The 23,899-nt window shown below is 40.7% G+C and overlaps 1 protein-coding gene across 2 annotated transcripts in view; it reads left to right on the top strand.

Moving 5' to 3' along the window:
• The window catches only part of LOC118677933 (protein only RNase P catalytic subunit), a 168,808-nt gene that overhangs the window by 15,487 nt on the left and 129,422 nt on the right, over positions 1-23,899 (top strand). The window lies entirely within an intron of this gene.

The raw sequence follows: 23,899 nt of genomic DNA, 5'->3' as shown, positions 1-23,899 counted from the left end.
ACCATTTTTTCTTGTTTGTTGAGATAGGCCTGTAGAGCTATAAACTTCCCTCTCAGGACTGCTTTCATTGTGTCCCATAGGTTTTGGATTGTTGTGTTTTCATTGTCATTAGTTTCCAGGATGTTTTTAATTTCTTCTTTGATTTCATTGGTAACCCAATCAATATTTAATAGCATGCTATTCAGCTTCCAGGTGTTTGAGTATTTTGGGTTGTTTTTATTGTAGTTTATTTCTAATATTATGCCATCGTGGTCTGCGAAGACGCTTTTTATGATTTCAATTTTCTTGAATTTGGGGATACTTTGCTTGTGACCCAATATATGGTCTATTTTTGAGTATGTCCCATGAGCACTTGAGAAGAACGTATATTCCCTGGCTTTGGGGTGAAGTGTTCTGAAGATGTCTATTAAGTCCATCTGATCTAGTGAGTCATTTAGGATTGCTGTATCTTTGCTGATTGTTTGTCTATAGGACTTATCCAGTGCTGTTAGTGGTGTATTAAAGTCCCCTACTATGACTGTATTGTTGTCGATGTCTCCTTTGATATCTTCCAGGAGTTTTTTTATGAATTTGGGTGCTCCTGCATTGGGTGCATATATGTTTACCAGGGTTATATCTTCTTGTTGTATTGATCCCTTTAGTATTATGAAGTGGCCTTCCTTATCTCTTGTTATGGCCTTCACTTTGAGGTCTATTTTGTCCGATATAAGTATTGCTACCCCAGCTTTCTTTTCCTTTCCATTTGCCTGAAAGATATTTTTCCATCCTTTCACTTTCAGTCTGTGTGAGTCCCTTCTAATGAGGTGGGTTTCTTGTAGACAGCAGATGTATGGGTCATGTTTTTTTATCCATTCAGCCACTCGATGTCTTTTGTTTGGAGCATTTAGTCCGTTTACGTTTAAAGTTATTATTGAAAGGTACTTGTTTGTAGGCATTTCTGTTTTTGTGTGGCTGTTTTCTTTCTGAGCTTTTTATTTCTTATTTTTATACCAGTCCCTTTAGCATTCCTTGCATTGCTGGCTTGGTGGTGATAAACTCCCTTAGCCTTTTTTTGTCTGTGAAGCTTCTTATTTCCCCTTCAAGTTTGAATGATAGCCTTGCTGGATAGAGTATTCTTGGATTTAGTCCTTTGCTTTGCATCACTTTGTAAATTTCCGTCCATTCTTTTCTGGCCTGATGTGTTTCTGTTGAGAAATCATTTGACAATCTAATGGGAGATCCCTTGTATGTAACTTTCCGTCTCTCTCTTGCAGCCTGTAAGATTCTCTCTTTGTCCTGAACATTTGCCATGGTAATTATGATGTGTCTTGGTGTGGGTCTTTTTGGGTTCAACTTGTTTGGGACTCTCTGGGCTTGTGTGACTTTTTTCTTCCCCACCTCAGGGAAGTTTTCTGATATTATTTCTTCTAATAGGTTTTCTAATCCTTGTTCATCCTTCTGTTGTTCTGGTACCCCTATTATTCGTATGTTGTTTCGTTTCATGTTGTCCCAAAGCTCCCTTAGGCTCTCCTCCTGTCTTTTCATTTTTTTCTCCAATTGCAGTACGTTTTGGGTGTGTTTTGCTTCCTTGTCTTCTAAATCACTAATTCGGTCCTCCGCTTCTCCTAGTCTACTGTTGATACTTTCAATGGAGTTTTTCATTGCAGCTATATCACTCTTCATTTCTTCTTGGGTCTTACTTAAGTTGTTGATTTTTTCATCTGTTTCTTCTAGCTTCTTGCAGAGGTTGTCGATTTTTTCCTCCATCCGGTTTATGCACTCTAGGACCCTTATTCTGAATTCTTTTTCTGTCATGTTGCATGCCTCTGTATTACTTAGCTGCTTTTCTGGAGAGTCCTCCTTCTCTTTTCTTTGGGGGTTTCTTTGTCTACCCATGTTTGATCTCGCTGACATATCTAGACGTTGAGTCGTTCAGTGGCTGCTCCCTTGGTGGCAGTGACTCCTTGGTCTGTGGTTGCTCTTCTGGCGGTTGCGGTAGCAGCTGCTCTTCAGTTGGCAGCAGCTCCTCTGGTGGGTGCTGTTCACAGCTGTGGTGGCTCTTCTGGCTGGTGGGGCAAGGTTTCACGTACAGCTGCTGTTCCTCAGCAGAGGATGTGGTGCTCAGGAGGTTGCTGTTGCTTGGATCTGCTGCGTTGATTTAAAGGCACAAAATACAACACAACAAGGCACCATGTACCAGGCACTATACACAAATATATTCACGATATGAATAACCCCAAATAAAGGTGACCACCTGAATTAAGAGAATTAGGGGATAAGGAAGAAGGAAGAGAAAAAGAGAAAAGAGAAAAAAGAAAAGAAAATTAGGGACCAAAAAAAGGAGTGCAAAAATGAAATTGGGAAAAAGGAGGGGGGAAAATAAAAGCGAGAAAAAAAAAGAAAAGAAAAGAAAAGAGCGAAAAGAGAGAATGAAGTGGAAGAGGGGAAGAGACTTTTTTATATGAGGAGAATACTCCTATAGAACAGCCATTAATCCCAACAACTTCCAGCAACAGCTCCCTGGAGATGAATGCAAACTAGAAACAACCAATAATATAACGATGAAAATAGAATGGAGAACACTAATCCCAAAATAAAATAAACAGAAAATAAAATGGCACTTTAAAAAAAAAATGGTAAAATGGTAGCAGTAATAATACTGGTTAAAAATAAGAAGGTAGTAATTAAAAGGGTAAAATCAGGTGATGGAAAAAAGAAGAAGAAAGAAAGAAAAAAAAAAAAAAAAAAGAAAAAAAAAAAAAAAGAAAAAAAAAAGAAAAAAAATTGGTTTCTAGTTAAAAGGTGAAAAAAGAAGAAAAAAAAAAATATTGCAGTAGTGAAGGTCCTTTGGTTCTTCTATTCTTCAGTGTGGCTCGCCTTAGACCTGCCAGGTATTCAGGAGAGTGTTGAGTTTCCCTGCGATACACTGTTCCTCTGTGTTGTAAACCACAGTCCTTATTTTAAAGCAAGCCGCATTTGTTTCCCAGACTGCCTTATTTTGTGTTTAGCAAAGAGTCAGTTTGTGGGTCAGCCTCTGGGTGGCAGTGTTCTGGGGTTGGCCTCTGAGGCTATAGGGCCTCTCTGTCCAGTGGAAGTTCACTGCCCAGAGCTGGCTGCGTAAGAGTTACCAGTGCTGTGTTGTTGCTGGGATATGAATTCAATTCTTTATTTAATCTTTTTATTAGGGAAAATTTCAAACGTTCAAAAGTAGAGACAGTGTAACGAACCCCTAGCTCAGTGATTATTAACTCATGGCCACTCTTATTTGATTTATACTTCCTCTTCCTCCCTTGGCCCTCAGGTTTTTGTGAAGCAAATCTGAGCTTAATCATTTGCCCTATAACTTATAAATTCACTTTTAAGCAAGTTTATTTCCCCTATCTTAAAACATACTTATTTGTGTAGAGTCATATATTTCCTATACAATAAGAAATACTTTAGAACAGCAATTCTCAAACTTTTGGATCTCAAGACCCTTTTACATTCTTAAAAATTAAGGACTCTTGAAAGCTTTTGTTTATGTGGGATTATATTTACTGATAATTACTTCATTAGAAGTTAAAACTGAAAACCTTTAAAAATATATATTAATTTATTTAAAATAACAATATAAAAACTATTACATGTTGACATAAAATACATTTTTCTCAATAATAACTCTGTTCTCCAAAGCAAAAAACAATATGTGAAGAGATAGGCATTGTTTTACATGTAAATCTCTTTAATTGTATGGCTTAATAGAAGACAGCTGAATTTTTATATCTGCTTCTGTATTCAATCTGTTGTGGTAAGTTATTTTGGTTGCAGTATATGAGGAAAATGGAGACTTATAGAGATATGTAGTTGGAAAGGGTAAGAGTATTTTATTGGTATTTTCAGATTATTATAGTTATTCTTTAATATTATGCCAAAACTCCACTACACATTTGTGAGCAATGAGAGTGAAAAAAACAGGTAATATCTTAGTTTAAGAACCACTGCTCAAGGGGTGGGAGAAGAAGGGAGAAGATCTGAGTTTGGGTGGTGAGCACATGGTGAAAGATACAGATCTTGTAACATAGAAACCCACACCTGAAACGTATATGTTCATATTGACCAATGTCACCGCAATAAATTTAATTTTAAGAAAATAAACAAATAAAAATAAAGTACCTTGGTGCATACCTCAGATTGTATAGGCATACTTAGGAGATATTGTGGGTTTGGTTCCAGACCTCTGCCATAAAATGAATGTAGCAATAAAGCAAATCACAGGAAAAAAATAAAAATAAAAAGAACCACTGCTCTAGAAATGCTTTAGAAATAGTTTCCTCTTCTTTCTATTTGAAAAGTTTGGGTAAAATATATTTCCTCCAATTTTGTTACAAAAGCATATTAACAAAAGAAGTTAAAACAAACCAAAGACAGTCTTACTACTCAGCATATCTTCTGTTTAGTTTCTTCTGTTCTGTTTTCGTTCTTACTGAGACTTCTTAATCATCTTTCATTTTCCAAAATAGAAGTGTTTTTTTTCTAATTATAAAATCATTTATTTATTTTATTTTATTTTTGACCCATTATTTTTTTTATTTTTTATTTTTATTGCTTAAAGTATTACAAAGAGTATTACATATGTCTCCTCCCCCCCCCCCCTCAACATTCCCCCGGCCTCCCCTACCCCCCAGTGGCTTGTGTCCATTGGTTATGTTTATATGTATGCATACAAGTCCTTCGGTTGATCCCTTACCCCCACTCCCACCCCCCAACCCTCCCCGGCCTTCCTGCTGTAGTTAAAATTATTTATTAATTATTTAAAAACTGCAGTCAAAATAGACAACTCTAAAGAAGGAAATAATAGCCCAACATAGTCCTCTCATTTTGAACTTTTAATGAAACTTTAATTACAATAGCACGCTCCCATAATCCTGTGATTTAGAACTTCTTAAATAAAACCTTAATGACTAGGGATTCTGTTTTCTGAAAAAGAAATTGGAGGCAGGCAAATTGCCTGTAGTACATTTAATTGAGTTTTTAGGGGTTAGGTTTAAATCAAATAATTTGTTCTACTTGGTAATATATTTTCAGTTAATAGACAGAAGAGAGGCCTTCTGGTGTTTTTCTAATTACAGATTTTAGATAGCAAATGTGACCCAAATGAAATGTCAGTATTAGATCTGATCTAATGTAGGCTTGTTTTTGTTTTGTTTTTCATTTGAGAATGGCAGCTGCAGACTATGAAAGATGTGAACTAACTGAGCTCTTCATCACAGTCTTCAGAACCTTCCACTCTCATCTCTCCTGGGTTTGAAGATTTGGTTATCTCTAAGATGAACTATGAGGTTTTCCCTGAGATTTAAAAAATGTTGAGTGGTAAATGGCAAACTTTAGGGGTTTGGTAGTTAAAACAAAAAACCGAGAAAGAAATTTAATTATCGGCAAAGTATAGTTTTAAAAACATGTGTTTTGAATTCTCTATTTATAAAAGCCCGTTAAAGATAAATAGTCCTCTACTTAAGCACATTTTACTCAGTGCATACTTAATTAATCAGTAATGCTATTCCCCATTTCCTCTTCAACTCCACAATTGAAAACTGAAAAATAGGCTTATTATCTCTGGATCATCAAGGTGTCTTGGTGTAAGAATTGTGGCCAAAATGTGAAACTTTTAGAAAAATCAGTGAGTTCCGAAGTACAGAAAGGGTAAAAATATAAAAAGAGAAACAGGCTGACTCTATGCAGTGCCTTCTCAGCATCACATATTTCCCTAATTTCTTTATTTTTCTTTATTTTCTCTAATAAAGTACTTGCTGAAATTCTACCAACTGGGCCCCAGTCTTTTTTAGAAGAACTAGCTTGAAGTAGTACATTACCTCCTGCTGCCTGACTTCTGTTTTACAAAGTTATGAGAATTGGATGTGGGTATGGGTCTTTGGTTGCTGCTGTTTTAAAATTTCGGGATGATTTTTAGACATGGAGAACATTTTGGGGGACAGATCTTAGGAGGGTGCAAGAGTGGGTGTTTTGACGTGGCAGTACTGGAGGCAGAGGGATAAAGGCTTCTTAACTTTAGGAGTTTTGAACAACATGGGAGTGTGCAAAAGAGAAACATATTTTTCTTAGGCCAAGCGTAATAAAGTATAGTTTTAAAAAGTGTTGTTTTTTTTATACCCTGTGACTTTTTGTCTCTCAGATTCAGGCTGGCACTATTATCATAGTGTGGCCTTATTATGTAGTTTTGGCATGGAAACCAAATCACTTTTTATAAATTTGTATTTATAGGAAAAGTATTGAGTTCTAAATAGCCATCTTATAAGTGCAGTTTTGGAAAATATATGTTGGAAGTGAGGCAATATCCAGAGTGACCACTCTTTTAGTTTTTTTTTACTTAGAAAGTGCTGGCTTAGATTTTGGATTCATTTTTTCTTTTGCTGATAACTAAATGTATCAGTTTTTATTGTCTTTTCATTTGGTCTCCCTAGAGAATAGAATAATGTAAATAACAGTAGATTAGAAATAACACACTGGTACTGAAGAGGGATAGCCTACTTCTGAGGTAAGAGAAAACGATCAGTTTGAAAGAGTAGCACCTGAGATGTTGACAGTCAGGGCAAAGGCCTCCTCCATTCTCCATAGCACAAACTTATTTTTATAAAGATGCCCCTCTTGCAGTCTTTCTTATCTCAGTAAATACAATTATAACCCCTTTTTGATTCAAGCCACTAAACTAGACAACTATAATAGCTTCCTAACTGGTTTCCCTGTTTCCCAATGCCCATGTCTATTTGGTAAGAGTGATCCTTTTATTTTTTAACTAGAGGCCTGGTGCACGAATTCGTGCACGGGTGGGGTCTCTTGGCCTGGCCAGCAATCAGGGCCGATAAGGACCGCCTCGCCTAGTCCCAGTAGGGGCTGATCAGGGCCAGCTGGCGGGGGGAGGGAACACGGGAGGTTGGCTGTGGGAGCGAACTGACCACCAGGGGGCAGCTCCTGGGTTGAGCATCTGCCCCCTGGTGGTCAGTCGCGTCATAGCTACCGGCTGGTCATCTGGTTGAAAGGGTTGCTTAGGCTTTTAATTGATTTCAGAGAGGAAAGGAGAGAGGGAGAGAGAGAAACATCAGTGATGAGAGAGAATCATTGATCAGCTGCTTCCTGCACGCCCCACAATGGGGGATCTAGCCCACAACTCGAGCTTATGCCCTTGACCGGAATCAAACCTGGGACCCTTCAGTCCACAGGCTGACACTCTATCCACTGAGCCCAAATCGGTTAGGGTGAGAGTGATCCTTTTAAATCCATGTCAGATCCTGTTACTTCTCTGCTTAAAACTCTCCAGTAGCTTTCCATTTCACTCAAATTAAAACTAAGAGTCTTTACAGGGACCTGTAAGCCCTTTGCATTAGCTTCTCTGGTCTTATTTCATTCTACTCATACTGGACTTCTCGGTGACTCTCGATCCCACTAGGTATACTCCTGCCTCAGGACCTTTACACTCACTATTTCCTTTTCCTCCAGATATCTATGATTGTTCGTTCATCTCCTTCAACTTTTTTCTTAAATATTAAATTCTTAGAATGGTTCTTCCTGATCACCCTGTTTAAAAAAGCATTAATAGCCCTGGCCGGTATGCCTCCATGGTTAGAGTGTTGACCCGAGCACCACCGGGTTGGGGTTCAATTCCCTGTCATGGGTACATACCTGGGCTGCAGGTTTGATACCCAGCCCAGTCAGGGCACATTCAGGAGCTAATCAATCAGTGTGTCTCTCTCACATCAATGTTACTCTTTTCCTCCCACTCTCTAAAAAAGTCAATGGGCCTGGCTGGTGTTGCTCAGTGGTTGTGCACCAACCTATGAACCATGAGGTCACAGGTTTGATTCCCAGTCAGGGCACATGCCTGGGTTGCAGGCTCGATACTCAGTGTGGGGTGTGCAGGGGGCAGCCGATTGATGATTCTCTCATCAGTGATGTTTCTATCTCTCCATCTCCCATTCTCTCTGAAATCAATAAAAATATATTAAAAATAAATAAATAAATAAATAGGGAAACATCCTCTGGTGAGGATTACCAAAAAACAACAATAATAAAATTAAAATAAAGTTAAATAGCATGTATACCCTCACTCTCACCCAGGTACTCTCTATTTTCTGTCTCTGCTTTATTTTTCTCCATAGCACTTACCATCATCTGACATACTATATATTTTATTTGCTTTCATTGTCTATCTTTTTTTTCCATATTCGAATAGAAGTTCTTCACCCAAGGATATTTTTCCATCAATTTTTAGAGAGAGTGTAAGGGAGGGGGAGAGACTCATCGATTGGTTGCCTCCCAAACACGCCCCAACCAGGGCCTGAGATTGAGCATTCAATTGAGGTGTGTTTACAATGAAATATTGAGTCACCAAGAAATTTAATAAGATACCGTTTGGTGTTCTTCATTTGATAAAAGAACATATGCAATGCCTTTCTAACAACAATTTTCATTTTGGATTATTTTTACTTTAAAAGATTAAGAAGAAATAAAATTGAGTGTTTAAAGGAGCATGCCTCAGTTATCTGGAATGTTTACTTATATGTAGAACACATTCCCCCAAAATGCAAGGTACAAGGAGATAGTGTTTGTATTCTTAAACTCCTTTAAAAAAATTTTTAATTTAAATTTTATTTATTTAGTTGTTCATTCTCACCCAAGAATATTTTCTCCATTGATTTTTAGAGAGAGTGGAAGAGACGGGGAGAAGCAGAGAGAGAGAGAAACATCTATGTGAGATAAACACATCGATTGGTTGCCTTCTGCACATGCCCTGACTGGTGCTGGGGATTGAGCCTGTACCAAGGTATGTGCCCTGACTGGAATTGAACCCAGGACCCTTTGGTTGGAAGGTTGATGCTCTGACCACCGGTTAGGGCAGTGTTTGTATTCTTTTTTCTTTTTAAATATATTTTTATTGATTTTAGAGAGGAAGGAAGAGAGAGAGAGAGAAATAGAAACATCATCAGTGATGAGAGAATCACTTATTGGCTGCTTCCTGCATGTCCTCTACTGGGGATCGAGCCTGTGATCCGGGTATGTACCCTGACTGGGATTGAACCTTGACCTCCTGGTTCATAGGTCAGCGCTTAACCCCTGAGCCACACTGGTCGGGCAGTGTTTGTATTCTTGAAGAAGTTCGAAAGATCTTTTCAAATTCTAGTTTTGCTTCTTAATTGGTTTTAACTATGCTTTTTGTAAAAATGTAAACATTTATATAAGGCTTATTATATGCATTATTGTGAATACTTTACAACTCTTTTAATGTCATCTTTATAATAATAATGGGAAAGTTACTTATTTCTCTTATCCTCTGTTTCTTGATTTTTAAACAGAGAAGATTGGACTACATAATCTCCAAGGCCCCTTCCAGCTCTGAAATGTTAAAACTTTCTAACTGTTGGCCAGGCAACCTAGTTATGTGTTAATTAAGACAGGTCATCTTTTCCTAGTGGGAGTAGAGATGATGGTGAAGCCCTGAAGATAGTGCAGAGTAGGAGAGGAAGTTGTTATTTAGATGAATGTAAGTGCCGAATCTGTATCTGGCAAAGTGTCAGTCTGGGAAGGAAGAAAGAGTACATCAAATCATTGTTGAGGTTTTGATGATGTGAAACTGTTTAACTACCTCACTGCCTTTCCTTAATATCTTAAGGTAGAAATTCAAAGTTGTTTAAATCTTGAGCAGAGCACATGACACCTCCTTATTATCTGGCACTACTTTTTAGCTATAGATTGAAACTTAGCCTGGACTTCTCCCCCGAGGTTTCAAGAAATAGGAAATAGAGGAGTTAAGAATTTCGTACATGTCTTAGCCTGGACTTCTCCCCTAAGGTTTCAAGAAATAGGAAATAGAGGAGTTAAGAATTTAGTACATGAAATATAAAATTTGAATCTGATTAAGCATCTAGAGCCAAGTACTAATTTGCAGGAAATATAGGGGCTATATTACACCTTAAGGATGCAACCATCAAATCCAGTCCATGGGAAACCTAGTTTCTTTCAATAAAAAAAATTTTAAGGGGGAGAGAGGAAAGACCTATAGATCAAAAGCAATTTGTGATATATCAACCAAGAGCTAGAGAGAGATTTTATACTGAACTGCATTGTTTTTCCTTTGCAAAAGGGATGTTAACATTAGTTCTGGAGTGGAAAACGAAATCCTATAATTGTTAATCCATTATGTAATGAAAACTATAGCTAAAGTGACAGTCTGGAAGGCTCGGTGTGCTTCTACCCCTGATTAATTATGGTGTGGTCAGGCCTTCCGTGAAGAGAAGTTTGAACCTGAGAGCCTATGTCCTCAGCAGTGCTAATTGGGAGATGTGGAGTAAGGGGATTTCCACTGTTTGTTAATAAGATCTCCAGGCGCATTTCCTCTTTGTTTTTGCATTTCTCTCAGCTGTGAAGCAGCTGCAGGGAAGTAGAATGTGATTTCCTGCCCTTGGGTTTCTGGCTTTTCTTTTGGAAATTATAATTAGAAGAATGGAACGTGTAAGGATTGAGTTACCTACACAGCTGATTTAAACACCAATTTTTCAGTTTTATTGAGATAGAATTGACATATAACATTGTGTCAGTTTAAGGTGTACAACATAATGATTTGATATTTGTAAGGAACTGATTATTAAGTACCAAAATAAACTGAAAAATCACTTTCAGAACTAGCAGAGCTGAATGATCAGTTCCAAAGTACTGCATTCATGTTCCCTTGTCAACTATGTCACCAGTGAAGCTACCAGTAAATTAGTATTTAAATCTTTAATTTATCATTATTGTGTTAGGATAAAACTTTTATAGTAGAACTAGTAGCCCTGCGCATGAATCCGTGCACTCGTAGCTCTCTGCCCGCTCCCCCCGCTTCCTGTAGCTCTCCGCCGCTTGTAGATCTGTCGTGATGTTACGGCATCCTGGCTAATTTGCATATTCCTCTATTATATTAGACACCCTTATAAATAAAACAATGATAATGGACTTGGGGAGAAGAGGAAAGGGCCATAATTCTTCTCTTTCTTGTTTTGTGATTGACCCTATTGGTTTTCAGATATTGTTCCATAGGATGCTGAACTCCCAGAAGTTTTGGTAAATTTTTGTCTAAATATATGTGCAGCCTTGTTTTAGGTGGGTTATAGCTTGGTAGGTAGACATGACATGTACATATAAGGTGAAATTATATTAAATTCCAAGTTTAGATAGCTCAGGACACCAAAATTTATTAGAAAATGGCCAGAGCAGAAGCAGGTGCAGTGAATTTTATCACAGTTCTCCTAGGCCCCTAGAGTGTCTGCGTGAGACTGAGCAGTGAGTGGCAGTGTCCATCCAAGGTAGGATCTCTTCATCTTAAGTCACATTGCATCACAGATCTTTTATATCTAGGTTGACACTACTGTTCACAAAGACTTATACCACAATCTTCATGCCTCCTTTAAGAGGACTTTTATGAATATTGGGCTCTCCTGGACTCCATGTCCTCTCCTCACTAGAGGAAAGAACCATTTTCCTGTGGTGAAGGTGTATAATTTTTCTCATGGAAGAGGACCTAGAGCTGTGTTGCTAATGGGACTTTTTTCCTCAGCTCTAGTTCTCACTTCTCCAAGTGACTCCCAAGTTGTTTTCTTTAATCCTGGTTACTCTTTTAAATGCCAGATCAGTGTAACCAATTGCTTGTAAGACATTTCTATGTGAATATGCCATGAACTTAAATTCAACATGTCAAAAACAAATTCTAGCCTTCGATCACATATCATTGAGTTTATTTTTTTGATTTTCCTCTTTGCCACCCAGATTGGAGAAATTAAAACTGATTTTGTCCTGGCTGGAGTGGCTCAGTTAGTTGAGCATTGTCCCATGCACAAAAAGGTCACCAGTTGAATTCTCTGTCAGGGCACATGCCCAGATTGTGGGTTTGGTCCAGGTCTGGGTGCGTATAGGAGGCAACCCCATCGATGTTACCCCTTCTCTCTCTCAAAAAACAAAAAAATTTTTTAAAAAAGGACTTTAAAGAAAGTCCTTTTTATGGATCTGAGGAGCTGCAATCTGGATGGTCCCACTCTGACCACCAGGTACACTGGCTCCTGGAACTCTAAGGAGGTGCTAATCTAGCCTCTGCCTGAGGCTACCCAGCAGGAGCTCAGCTGTGAAGCAATGCAAGTTGCAGTGGGGCCTTGGGCCAGCTGCAGTTTGTTAGATAATTTTCAGATTGCAAAGGGCCAGGCCTTTCATATGCAAAAGCCTCCGTGCACAGCTTGGGCGGGAGGGGTCTCAGGAGATCAACAGGGCGGAGCGAACAGCTATGGCTGCTCCTCAGTCCTGCCTTCAGAGGCCCCGCTTCTCAGTGTCCCGGCAATCGCTGCAAGCACCTCTGAGAGAAAGCCGCCCTCGAGTTCCGACTGATGCCAGACAGTCCAGTTTCTCCCGTATGAGTCTGGGTCCCAGAGACTTGCCAGGAACTGGAGCTCAGAGCTTGAGACTCCCTCCCAATTGAAAAAGACAACCGTGTCCTCAGTTGCCAGCCCTTTCCACATGTGCCTCTGTACCTCTGCACTTCCGCACCGCACCTCCTCTGAGTCTCAGTATGCTTTTCTCTTTCCTTCTAGTTGTAGAATTTCCACTCAGCCAGCCTTCCTGTGGTTCTGGATGATGTCCGTTCCATCTTTTAGTTGTACTTTTGAAATGGTTGTGCGAGGCAGCAATCTCCCGTGTTTACCTATGCCGCCATCTAGGTTTCTCCCCGAGTCTTTTTTAATAAGGACTTTGAAAGTGGTCAAGTGATGGTGTGGTGTGTGTCATCTTGGTTTTTGTCCTGATTTTACGATTGAAGGTCAGCAAATCTCCCAGAGCTGGGATGACTGAAGGTTGGAGTCTGTACCTTTTGAAGTTAGTTCCTAGAATTCTTATACAAACATGCTGTTTATCTACAAGTTACATATTAGAGTCAGCATTTACAGAAACAATGTCAAAAGAATGGTGGGTTGAGTTACATCTACACTCTTCTTCCATCTTTTATCTTCACACTATTGCCACATCAGTCTTTTCAAAACAATGATTTAATTACATTATTCTCTTGTCCCAAAATCTGCAGTTTCCCATTCCTGCCCTGAAAGTAACTCCTTCACAGTTTCTCTACAACCTAATTTTCAAGCCTCATCTTTTAATACTCTGCTCTACACACATCTGCTTCAGCTAGATTTAGCTATTCACTGCCTCTGGACTACTTTTCCCCTTTATCTACTCTGTACTCCTGTTTTCAAATCCTGTTTTTTCGTCAAGGCTTTCTCAAGTACGTTTTCTGTCACAAAGTCTTCCCTGACCTCTATAGTCTGTGTTTATCTTTTCTTCCTTTGAACTTGCAGCATTTATTAACTCTGGCACACTCTTGGCTATTAATCTGTACCATGTGTTCTTGTTTTTGTGCTTAGTTTTTTACATCAGGATCTTGTCTTTTCAACTACATTATGCACTGATTGAGGGACAGAGCTCCCTTCTTTGTAGGTATTCTCCACAATGCTTGACAACCAGTAGGTATGCAATAAATGTTGTTATTTATACATTGCCATTCATTTTACATTTCTTATGTCATAGCTACCATTTATTTAATTATATTGTTTAATCATTACAATAACTTTGAGGGAAGGAGTATTTTATATACTTTACAAATGAGGAAACTGAGGCTCAGAGAAGTTCAGTGACTTGCCAGAGTCACACAGTTTAAGTCATAAAGGCTGTATGCAAACCCAGATCTTTGGATTCAATTACAGATGCTATTTACACTTATTAGTAATTCTACCTCCTTATTAGTCTGATGTATTTTTCTTCTTTTTTTTAATTAAATTTATTGGGGTGACATTGGTTAATATCATATAGATTTCAGTTGTGGGCTTCTGTGTTACAAGGTTTATATATTTCACTGTGTGTCCATTACCCAAAGTCAAATCTTCTCCTGTCACCATGTTTTTTGAGGGTGGGAGAGTGCTTAATATTTAGCTTGCTGTTACTTGCCTAATTAATGGCAGCAGAAGAAAAAGTGTGCTAACATGAATAAGCAGTAATTGCTAGCAGGAACAATAAAACAGTTGCAAACTGTGTCAGAGTTCACAGGAAAATAGAATTTCCCTTAATCTCATTGATTACTGGTGGAATGACTCACCTTCCAGTAGTGCGTTGTTCTTAAGTTATTCAATATTTGTTTAAGTTAGACAAGGGAGGGAAAATCACTGATGAGATGTACAAGAAACGTCATTTGAGCTAATGACTGTTCCCGGGATATCCCCAAGATTTGTACCTTAGTATTCTTGCCTCCTATTTACTGTTTGACTCTTTCACGTTTGGATTTTTTTCAGAGTAAAATCACTTCCCATTTCCTTTCTGCCCTCCATCTGGACAGCTTCCATAGGCTACTTTCTTATACTGTGATGCACAAAGATTAACTATATGCTTACTTAACATGAGTCAGATTTAGTATTGCTTATCTTAGAATTTCCAAGAATTAAAAAATTTTCTATCTCTGTTCTCCCTTTTCTATTCTTGATTTTTTTTCATTAAAAGAGGACAAAAAGACAACCCAAACTATTTTCTTTATAAATTAGCAATAAAATTGAGCATAGATGACAGTAAATTCTGCTTCATTGCTATGAGAAAATGGTAAATTTTGATAGCTTTTGCATATACAACTGATAAATTATTTATTCTGTTTCATAAATAAACTAGAGGCCTGGTGCACGAATTCATGCATAGGTGGGGTCCTTTGGCCTGGCTGGCCATCGGGGTTGGCCAGCCTTGGGGAAGGACCTCAGGAGATTGGCCGGCCACGGGAGGTTGGTTGTGGGAGTGCACTGACCATCCAGCCAGCTGAGGGGAGGGACTGAGGGAGGTTGGCTGGCCACAGGAGGTTGGCTGTGGGAGCGCACTGACCACCAAGGGGAAACTCCTGCGTTGAGCATCTGCCCCCTGGTTGTCCATGTGCGTCAAGCGACTGGTCGTTCGGTCAGCTGGTTGTAATGGTCACTTAGGCTTTTATATCTATACTAGAGGCCTGGTGCATGAAATTTGTGCAATAGTAGGCCTTCCCTCAGCTGCCGGCACCGGCTTCCCTCTAACACCTAGGACCCAGGCTTCCCTCTGACTGCTGGCAGACACCCAGGACTCGGGCTTCCCTTGCAGCCCTGGCTTCATCTGGAAGGTCATCTGGAAAGATGTCCAGTCTAATTAGCATATTATGTTTTTATTATTATAGATAGATAGCTCATTCAACTCAGTGAAGTTATAAATTAAGTAGGAGTCAGAAACAGAGGTTCTATATTTTTTCTGTAGGCATTAATTTGGTCTGTTTTCTCTTTGCATCTTGGTTTTCTCACCTGATTGTTTTGAGGATAGAATGAGAACATATACTAGTATGCGTGTTGTAAGGCAGAAAGTAATCTACAAGGGTGTCCTACAGGATTCTCCTGCAGAGAACACTTGATTTATGAATCATCTGTATGTGTGAACTGCAAGGGCAAGAGAACCTGTTCAATCTAGAGTCCGTCTGAAGGGGATGGGCTGAATAGTCTTTTTGACCCCTAAATCAGAACAACCTGGGAACAAATGAAATGTAGATGTGCTTTTTTTACACATATGGAGGCAGTTAGATTATTGGTACTTATAGGGATCCGTCTACTCTACCTCTGTATGAGGAACAGGAAGCAGGGAAAGTTGTTTTGCTAATATCTGTTTTAAAACCCAAAGAGCTATAAATGGTGACAAACTGTTGGTAAAATTTGTACCATTATTACTATTGACCTAAATTTAGCACATGAAGAGACTTTTGAGGTATGGTCTTATTGTAGTCAAGCACTTAATTTTATTGAATCCTTGCGACAGCCCTTTGAAGTAGCTCCACTTCATTTCTCAGGAACCTGAGGTCCAGAAAAGTGAGGTAACTGATCTAAGGTATATAAGCTAATGCAGAGAAGATGCAAACACAGATAGGCGGTGGTTAGTCCAGGCTCCTTTAGTATCCTCACAGCTGAGGGCTGTGCATGTATCTGAGGAGGATAATATGGTATCCAAATTTATTGTTAAGGGAAACATTTTTAGTTTGGCCACTTTTGAGGATAAAGCAGCGGTTCTCAACCTTCTGGCCCTTTAAAACAGTTCCTCATGTTGTGACCCCCAACCATAAAATTATTTTCGTTGCTACTTCATAACTGTAATGTTGCTACTGTTATGAATCATAATGTAAATATCTGACATGCAGGATGGTCTTACGCGACCCCTGTGAAAGGGTTGTTCGACTGCCAAAGGGGTCGTGACCCACAGGTTAAGAACCGCTGGGATAAACAATGAATAATTTATAAAGATTCTTAAAAAGAGCCTTGGGCAACCCTCTTGTAATTGCTTTTCTCTAGGAATTCTTTTTGAGGGTTTTTAGTTAGTGTTAAATTTTTCTCCAAGACTTTCTGCCCCCTATTTGGAAAATAAGTATTTACTTTCTGATTTATTTACTTATTTATTTAATTACTTATTTACTTACTTACTTACTGGAGGCCTGGTGCATGAAATTCACTCACGGGAGGGGGGCACCCTCTTGCAGCCCGGCCGGCACCCTCTCACAATCCGGGACCACTCGGGGGATGTTCCGCAGGGATTGGGCCTAAACTGGCAGTTGGACATCCCTCTTGCAATCTGGGAATGCTGGCTTCTAACTGCTCGCCTGCCTGATCACCCCTAACCCCTCTGTCTGATCACCCCTAACTGCTCACCTGTCTCCCTGATCGCCCCTAACCACTTGCCTGCCTGCCTGATCACTCCTAACCACTTGCCTGCCTACCTGATTGCCCCTAACCACCTCTGCCTGCCTGCTTCATTGCCCCTAACAACTCGCCTGTCTGCTTCATCGCCCCTAACCCCTCTGCCTGCCAGCTTGATCACCCCTAACCACTCTGCCTCTGCCCCGCGCCGCTGTGGCTTCGTCCAGAAGGACGTCCTGAAGGTCATTTGGCTGTCCAGTCTAATTAGCATATTATGCTTTTATTATTATAGATTGGCCTTAATAATTTATTATTTTTCCTTAATGTCCAACAGATTTTACACAAAGTTCTTGGATTATAGTTATACACATTAGTCCTGTTCCTTTGCTTTGTTTTTCTCCTTTTAGGAGTCTAATAAGACATATGTTAAATCTTTTCTGCCTGTTTTCCATTTTAAGGACTTTCTCTCTTGACCTGTTTTACTTCTTTTTTTTCTAGTGTTATTTTTAATCTTTATTGTTAAGATTATTAAATATGTCCCTCTTTTTTCCCCCCATTGCTCCCCTCCACCCAGTTCCCACCCCAACCTAGGCCTTTGCCACCCTATCATCTGTGTCCATAGGTAATGCATATGTGCATATAAGATCTTTGTTTAGTGCCCTCCCCCATCCCCCTTTCCTTTGATAATCATCTGTCTGCTCCATTTCCATGCCTCTGATTCCATTCCATTCACTAGTTTATTCTATTAATTAGATTTCTTATTTGTTTATTTTGATGTTTGGATTCAATTGTTGATAGGTATTTACTAGTATTTGTTGCCATTTTGTTGTTCATAGTTTTGATTTTTTTCTTCTTCCTCTTCTTAAAAATACCCTTCAACATTTCATATAATATTGGTTTGGTGGTGATGAACTCCTTTAGCTTTTTCTTGTCTGTGAAGCTCTTTATCTGCCCTTCAATTCTAAATGAGAGCTTTGCTTGGTAGAGTAATCTTGACTGTAGGTCCTTGCTGTTAATCACTTTGAATATTTCTTGCCACTTCCTTCTGGCCTGCATAGTTTTTGTTGAGAAATCAGCTAACAGTCGTATGGGTTCCCTTGAAGGTAACTAAATGCTTTTGTCTTGCTGCTTTTAAGATTCTCTCTTTGTCTTTAGTCCTTGGCATTTTAATGATGTGTCATGGTGAGGGTCTCTTTGGGTTCTTCTTGCTTGGGACTCTGTGCTTCCTGGACTTGTAAATCTACTTCTTTCACCAGATAGGGGAAATTTTTTGTCATTATTTCTTCAAATAGATTTTCAGTATCTTGCTCTCACTCTTCTTCCGGCACCCCCATAATGTGAATATTGGCATGCTTGAAGTTGTCCCAGAGGCTCCTTATACTATCTTCATATTTTTTTATTCTTATTTCTTTTTGCTCTTCTGATTGGGTGTTTTTTGCTTCCTCACATTTCAGTTCATTGATTTGGTTCTCGGAATCCTCTACTCTACTGTTGAATCCCTGTATATTATTCTTTATTTCAGTCAGTGTATGCTTAATTTCTGACTGGTCTTTTTCCTTCTTTTTTTTTTTTTTTTTTTTTTGGCATTCTCACTAAGATCCTTGAAAGCCTCACTAAGTCCCTTGGAGGTTTCTAGAAGATTTTATTGTTTTAACTAGAGGCCCGGTGCACAAAAATTTGTGCACTCGGGGGGGAGTAGAGGCTCTCAGCCTGGCCTGTGCCCTCTCGCAGTCTGGGACCCCTCGGGAGATAACGACCTACTGGCTTAGGCCTGCTCCCGGGTGGCAGAGGGCAGGCCCAATCCCTAGGTGCAGCCCCTGGTCGGGCTCAGAGCAGGGCCGATTGGGGAGTTGGGGCGCCGCCCCCTGTCATGCACAGAGCAGGGCGGATCAGGAGGTTGCGATGCCACCCTCAGTCACGCTCAGGGTAGGGCCGATTGGGGGGTTGGGGCACCGCCCCCTGTCACACTCAAGGCAGGGTCGATGGGGAGGTTGCGGCCCCACCCCGTCACGCACAGAGCAGGGCCAATCAGGGGGGTTGGGGCTCCATACCCTGTCATGCACAGAGCAGGGTCAATCAGGGGTTTGGGGAGCTCCCCCCTGTCACGCACAGAGCAGGGCCGATCAGGGGGTTGAGAAGTTCCCTCCTCTCACTCACATAGTAGGGCTGATAGGGGAGTTGGGGCACCGCCCCCTGTCACAACAGAGCAGGGCGGATCAGGGGGTTGGGGCGCTACCCTCTATCACCCACAGAGCAGGGCCGATCAGCGGGTTGGGGCGCCGCCACTGTCACACTCAGGGCAGGGCTGATGGGGAGGTTATGGCTCTACCCCATCACACACAGAGCAGGGCCTGTGTGGGGGCGGGGGTTGGAGCGCCACACCCTGTCACACACAGAGCCGCAGGGCGAACAGGGAGTTGGGGAGCTCCCCCCTATCAGGCAAAGAGCAGGGCTGATCAGGGGATTGGGGCGCCTCCCCCTGTCACGAATAGAGCAGGGTGGATAGGGAGGTTGTGGCCCCGCCCCCTGTCACACACAGAGCCGCAGGGCGATCAGGGGGTTTGGGCGCTGCCCCCTGTCACGCTGATCCCGGTGCCGGGAGGCATATTACCCTTTTAGTATATAGGATAGAGGCCTGGTGCACGGGTGGGGGCTGGCTGGTTTGCCCTGAAGGGTGTCCTGGATCAGGGTGGGGGTCCCCACTGGGGTGCCTGGCCAGCCTGGGTGAGGGGCTGAGGGCTGTTTTCAGGCTGGCAGGTGACTGAAGCTCCCAATTGCTCCTTTTTTTTTTTATTTTTATTTTTTTTTATTCTGGGCCAGCTTTAGCTCTGAGTCTTGGCTCCAGCTCTGAGGCCTCTGCTGCTGAAAGCAGGTATCTGGTTTTTTTGGGTTCTATAATCGAAACACTGTATCAGCTCCAGCTCTGAGATCCTGGCTGGCTGAAAGCAGTTTTGTGGGGTTTTGTTTAGCTTCTATATTTGTAACAATGTTTTAAACTGCAAGCTCAGAGGCCGGCAAGGCAGGCGGGGAACGTTGGAGTCCTCCGTCACTGAAGCAAGCAAGCCTCATGTGCGCTTCAAGCTGCCTGGCTGCTGGCCGCCATCTTGGCTGGCAGTTAATTTGCATATCACCCTGATTAGCCAATAGGAAGGGTAGCGGATGTATGGCTAATTACCATGTTCTCTTTTATTAGATAGGATTCTATATTGTTTAAAGTATCACATATATCTCCTTTTCCCCCCATTGACCTCTCCCCATCATTCCCCCTTCCCCTCCAGCTCATGCTCTCACCTCACTACTGTCTGTGTCCATGGGTTATGCTTATATGCATGCATACAAGTCCTTTGGTTGATCTCTAATCCCCACCTCCCTGACTTCCCTCTCTTCCCTCTGAGGTTGGATGATCTGTTCGATGATTCTATGTCTCTGGATATAATTTTGTTCATCAGTTTTTGTTGTTCATTATATTCCACAAATGAGTGAGATCATGTGATATTTATCTTTCTCCGACTGGCTTATTTCACTTAGCATAATGCTCTCCAGGTCCATCCATGCTGTTGCAAATGGTAAGAGTTCCTTCTTCTTTACAGCAGCATAGTATTCCATTGAGTAGATGAACCGTAGTTTTTAACCCACTCATCTGCTGATGGGTACTTAGGTTGATTCCAAATCTTAGCTATTGTAAATTGTGCTGCTATGAACATAGCGGTGTATATATTCTTTCTAATTGGTCTTTCTAGAAGATTCTTGAGTAACCTTATAACCATGATTTTGAACTCTGTATCCAGTAGTTTGCTTTCTTCCATTTCTTTCATTTGTAACATGTTTATCTCCACGTTTTGGCTGCTTCCCTGTGTTTATTTCTATGTATTGGGTAAAGCTGCTATGTCTCCATGAAATGGTAGAATAGCCTTGTGTAGTAGTTGTTCTATAGGTCCCAGTTGCTCAGCCTCCCCATTCACCTGACCTGGTAACTCCAGCTGCACCCCTTTGTGGGCTTTGAGCACAGTCTTGTTGTAGTTGAGCCTTGATTGGTGTTGGTGTCAATGGGAGGAATTGACCTCCAGGCCAATTGGCTGTGAGAACCAGCTGCAACTACAGTGGGAGAGCTGCTGTGCAGGAGACACCCCTATGAAGCAGGACTTGCTTCAGTGGGGCTTTGGTGCTCTCTGAGTCTGCCCCTTGAATGTGTCGCTTATGAATGTGTAGAGTTGTAATCTGGTATGGTCTGACACTGACCACTGGGTACACTGGCTCTTGGGTCTCCAGGGAGGTGCAAAGTCAGCCATTGCCTGTGGCCACTCAACAGGAGCTACAGAGAGATCTACAGATTTCTCCTCTCTGTATGGAGTTTGGAAGTGCCCAGGAGAGGCCCAGCTATGAATCAAGACAGACTGGTGCTGGTGTTGGGTCTTCGGCCTTTTATTGATAGATTTGGGGCTCCCTGACCCAGCTGCAGCTTGTTTGAGACATTTTATCCTGAGCAAGGATGGGTCATTCATATGCAAAAGCCACGGCATACAGCTTGGGTGGGGTTGTAAATTGGATGAGGTGTGGGTCTTAGGAAATCACCAGGCCAGATCAAACAGAAATGGCAGTCAGTCAGCCCTCCTACCAGGGAGGTCCCAATATGGGAATAATGATCCCTGCAGCACCTCTGTCTGGGAGAAAGCTGCCCCTGAGTTCCTGCTCTGATGCCAGATAATCCAGTTTCTCTTCTTACGTGTCTGTGTCCTCCATAGCCTCACCCTGGTGCTGGAGCTCAGAGGAAGCAGGACCTTATAAGTTCAGTTTGCGATGCCAGCCTTTTAAGAGGAGAACAGCTGGGTCTCTGGCAGCCTCTGTGTCACCAATCCACACTGGTTTTTACAGCCCATAGTTATGGGGACTTCTTTTCCTAGCTCTGGAACCCTGGGCTGGGGTTCTGGTGTTGGGCTGCCATCCCTTGCTCCTCTGGGCGGCCTCCGGCCTCTGTAGAGACGATCTCCCTCCCAGTTAACAAACCAGCCCATTCCGTGCCTCCACACCTCCTACCAGTATCAGTGTTCTTTCTTCTTTACCTCTCTAGTTGTAGGATTTCCATTCAGCCAGTTTTTAGGCAGTTCTGGATGATGGTTGTTCTGTATTTCAGTTGTAATTGTGATGTGGTTGTGGGAGGTGGTGAGTACAGGCATTTACCTAATTTGCCATCTTCTATCTCTTCTGATTTATTTTTGAAAAGTTTTCCAATGGGTTTTATCTGTGCTGTGACCTGCACAACGAGGTTCAGGATCTGAAGGAGGGGCCAATGCACAAATGAAAATGCTATACAATAAGAATTTGGAAGGCATGGGGGGCCAGGTGGAAACCTCTTTCATGAAGAGGCTCTCCGAGCCTGCTCCCATCTCCTTTTTATTCACTTTGAATACACATTTGCCCTTTAGCAATGCATATAGGCAGATCAAAGGTAAAGTTTGGTATACAATGTAAAGATGATCAGGTCAGGAAGAAGCCTCGAGCCATTGCAATCATAGTAGGAGCAAAACTTAGGCTGATATTCAGCTCTGCTGAATATCAAAGTCCATTGGCCTTCCAATATCTCTTTTTGATGCTGCTGTTTGCTTTAGCCCAGCCGTGGGCAAACTACGGCCCGTGGGCCGGATCCGGCCGTTTGAAATGAATAAAACTATTGAAAAAAAAGACCGTACCCTTTTATGTAATGATGTTTACTTTGAATTTATATTAGTTCACACAAACACTCCATCCATGCTTTTGTTCCGGCCCTCCGGTCCAGTTTAAGAACCCATTGTGGCCCTCGAGTCAAAAAGTTTGCCCACCCCTGCTTTAGCCTCTGGCATCTGTGCAATATTTTTATTTTGCTTTTGGGCAGGAATCACCCAGTGGAAGGACTTAAATATTCTTTTTACTTTCAAGGAAGAGGGACATTAGGTTCTAGGTTGATGCTTTAGGGCCAGTTCCTGGTTGGTTATAAAGCAGAGGGGCTTTCTAGGGTGTGTAAGCATGGAGGAACTCCTTGAACTGAGAGCAGAATTAAAAATAAAAAGTAGTTAGCAGCATTTCTAGGGTGCAGGATCCAAGCCATATTATTGCTTTCCTGATTCATTCCTTTCTAATTTGAGAGCAAGACTCTGCAATCTTTGTTTAACAAAGAAAAATGTCTTTCTGCCTTTCTTTTTAGCTATTTTCTATAGTTCTGTCAGGATATGATAGGAAAGGGAAGGGATTAAAAAGAATACAGCTTTTTTTTTGTTCTATATAGAAATTTAATTTAAAATAAAATTAACTCTAAACTATTCTTACCTGAATAAAATCTATTTTCCCCAAGCTCAGGCAAGATTTAAGGACTAACTTTATATTTGTAAATTCCACTCTGTCTGATTACTTATTTCAAAAATCTACTTGGAAATATACCTAGCTGGTAGAGAACATGTGTCTTCAACTAGTAATTCTATGTTGAGAATTCTTTAGTGAAACTTTTTCTGTCCTTTGAGTAATTGACTGAGGGTTATCATTTTGTATTTTAAGACAAAAAAATATATTATCTTCTGTCCCATTCCCCCCACTCCTCTTCCTCTTCTTCTTTCTTTTTTCTCTTTCTAGCTGTATCATTTTCCATTGTATAGAATGATCAAAATTTAATTACTTATTCAGTCTTCTATTAATGGTTATTTAGGTTTAGTCTTTTACTATTACAAAAATGTCACAGGGAATCATCTTATACATCTGTAATTTCTTACATATTCTAAGACAGCTTGTAAGGTAGATCCCTGCAAATTTAATTGGCCTTCATGGAAATTTTATCAGTATACATATACACAGATCACCAAAGTGTAAGAATTCTGTGTCTCCACACCTTTGTGTTCCAGTGTGCCATCAAACATTTTGATCTTTGCCTATCAGAAGTGAAAAGTGAATCTTGGTATAGGGTTAATTTATATTTTCTTTTTTTTCATCGAAAGTCATTTATTTCTCTGGTGGAAGTGAGCTATGTCACTACAACACTAACCTTTTTTCTAGAACAGTGTAAATAACAATGTATGCACATCTTAAATTTGGAAGGTCATTTTTTGATGCAACAGAAAAATAAATACATAAAAATTAAATACTTAAACCCAACATTTGGTATTGATAAATAAATAGTGTCAACTTCACTTATGAAGGACAACATAGTTTGGTTTATAAAATAT

The sequence above is a fragment of the Myotis myotis genome, unplaced genomic scaffold (assembly GCF_014108235.1).
Source record: "Myotis myotis isolate mMyoMyo1 unplaced genomic scaffold, mMyoMyo1.p scaffold_m19_p_1, whole genome shotgun sequence".
In the NCBI taxonomy this organism is placed as follows: Eukaryota; Metazoa; Chordata; class Mammalia; order Chiroptera; family Vespertilionidae; genus Myotis; species Myotis myotis.
Note: the sequence above shows the minus strand (reverse complement) of the source record. Positions and strands in the feature narration are given on the sequence as shown.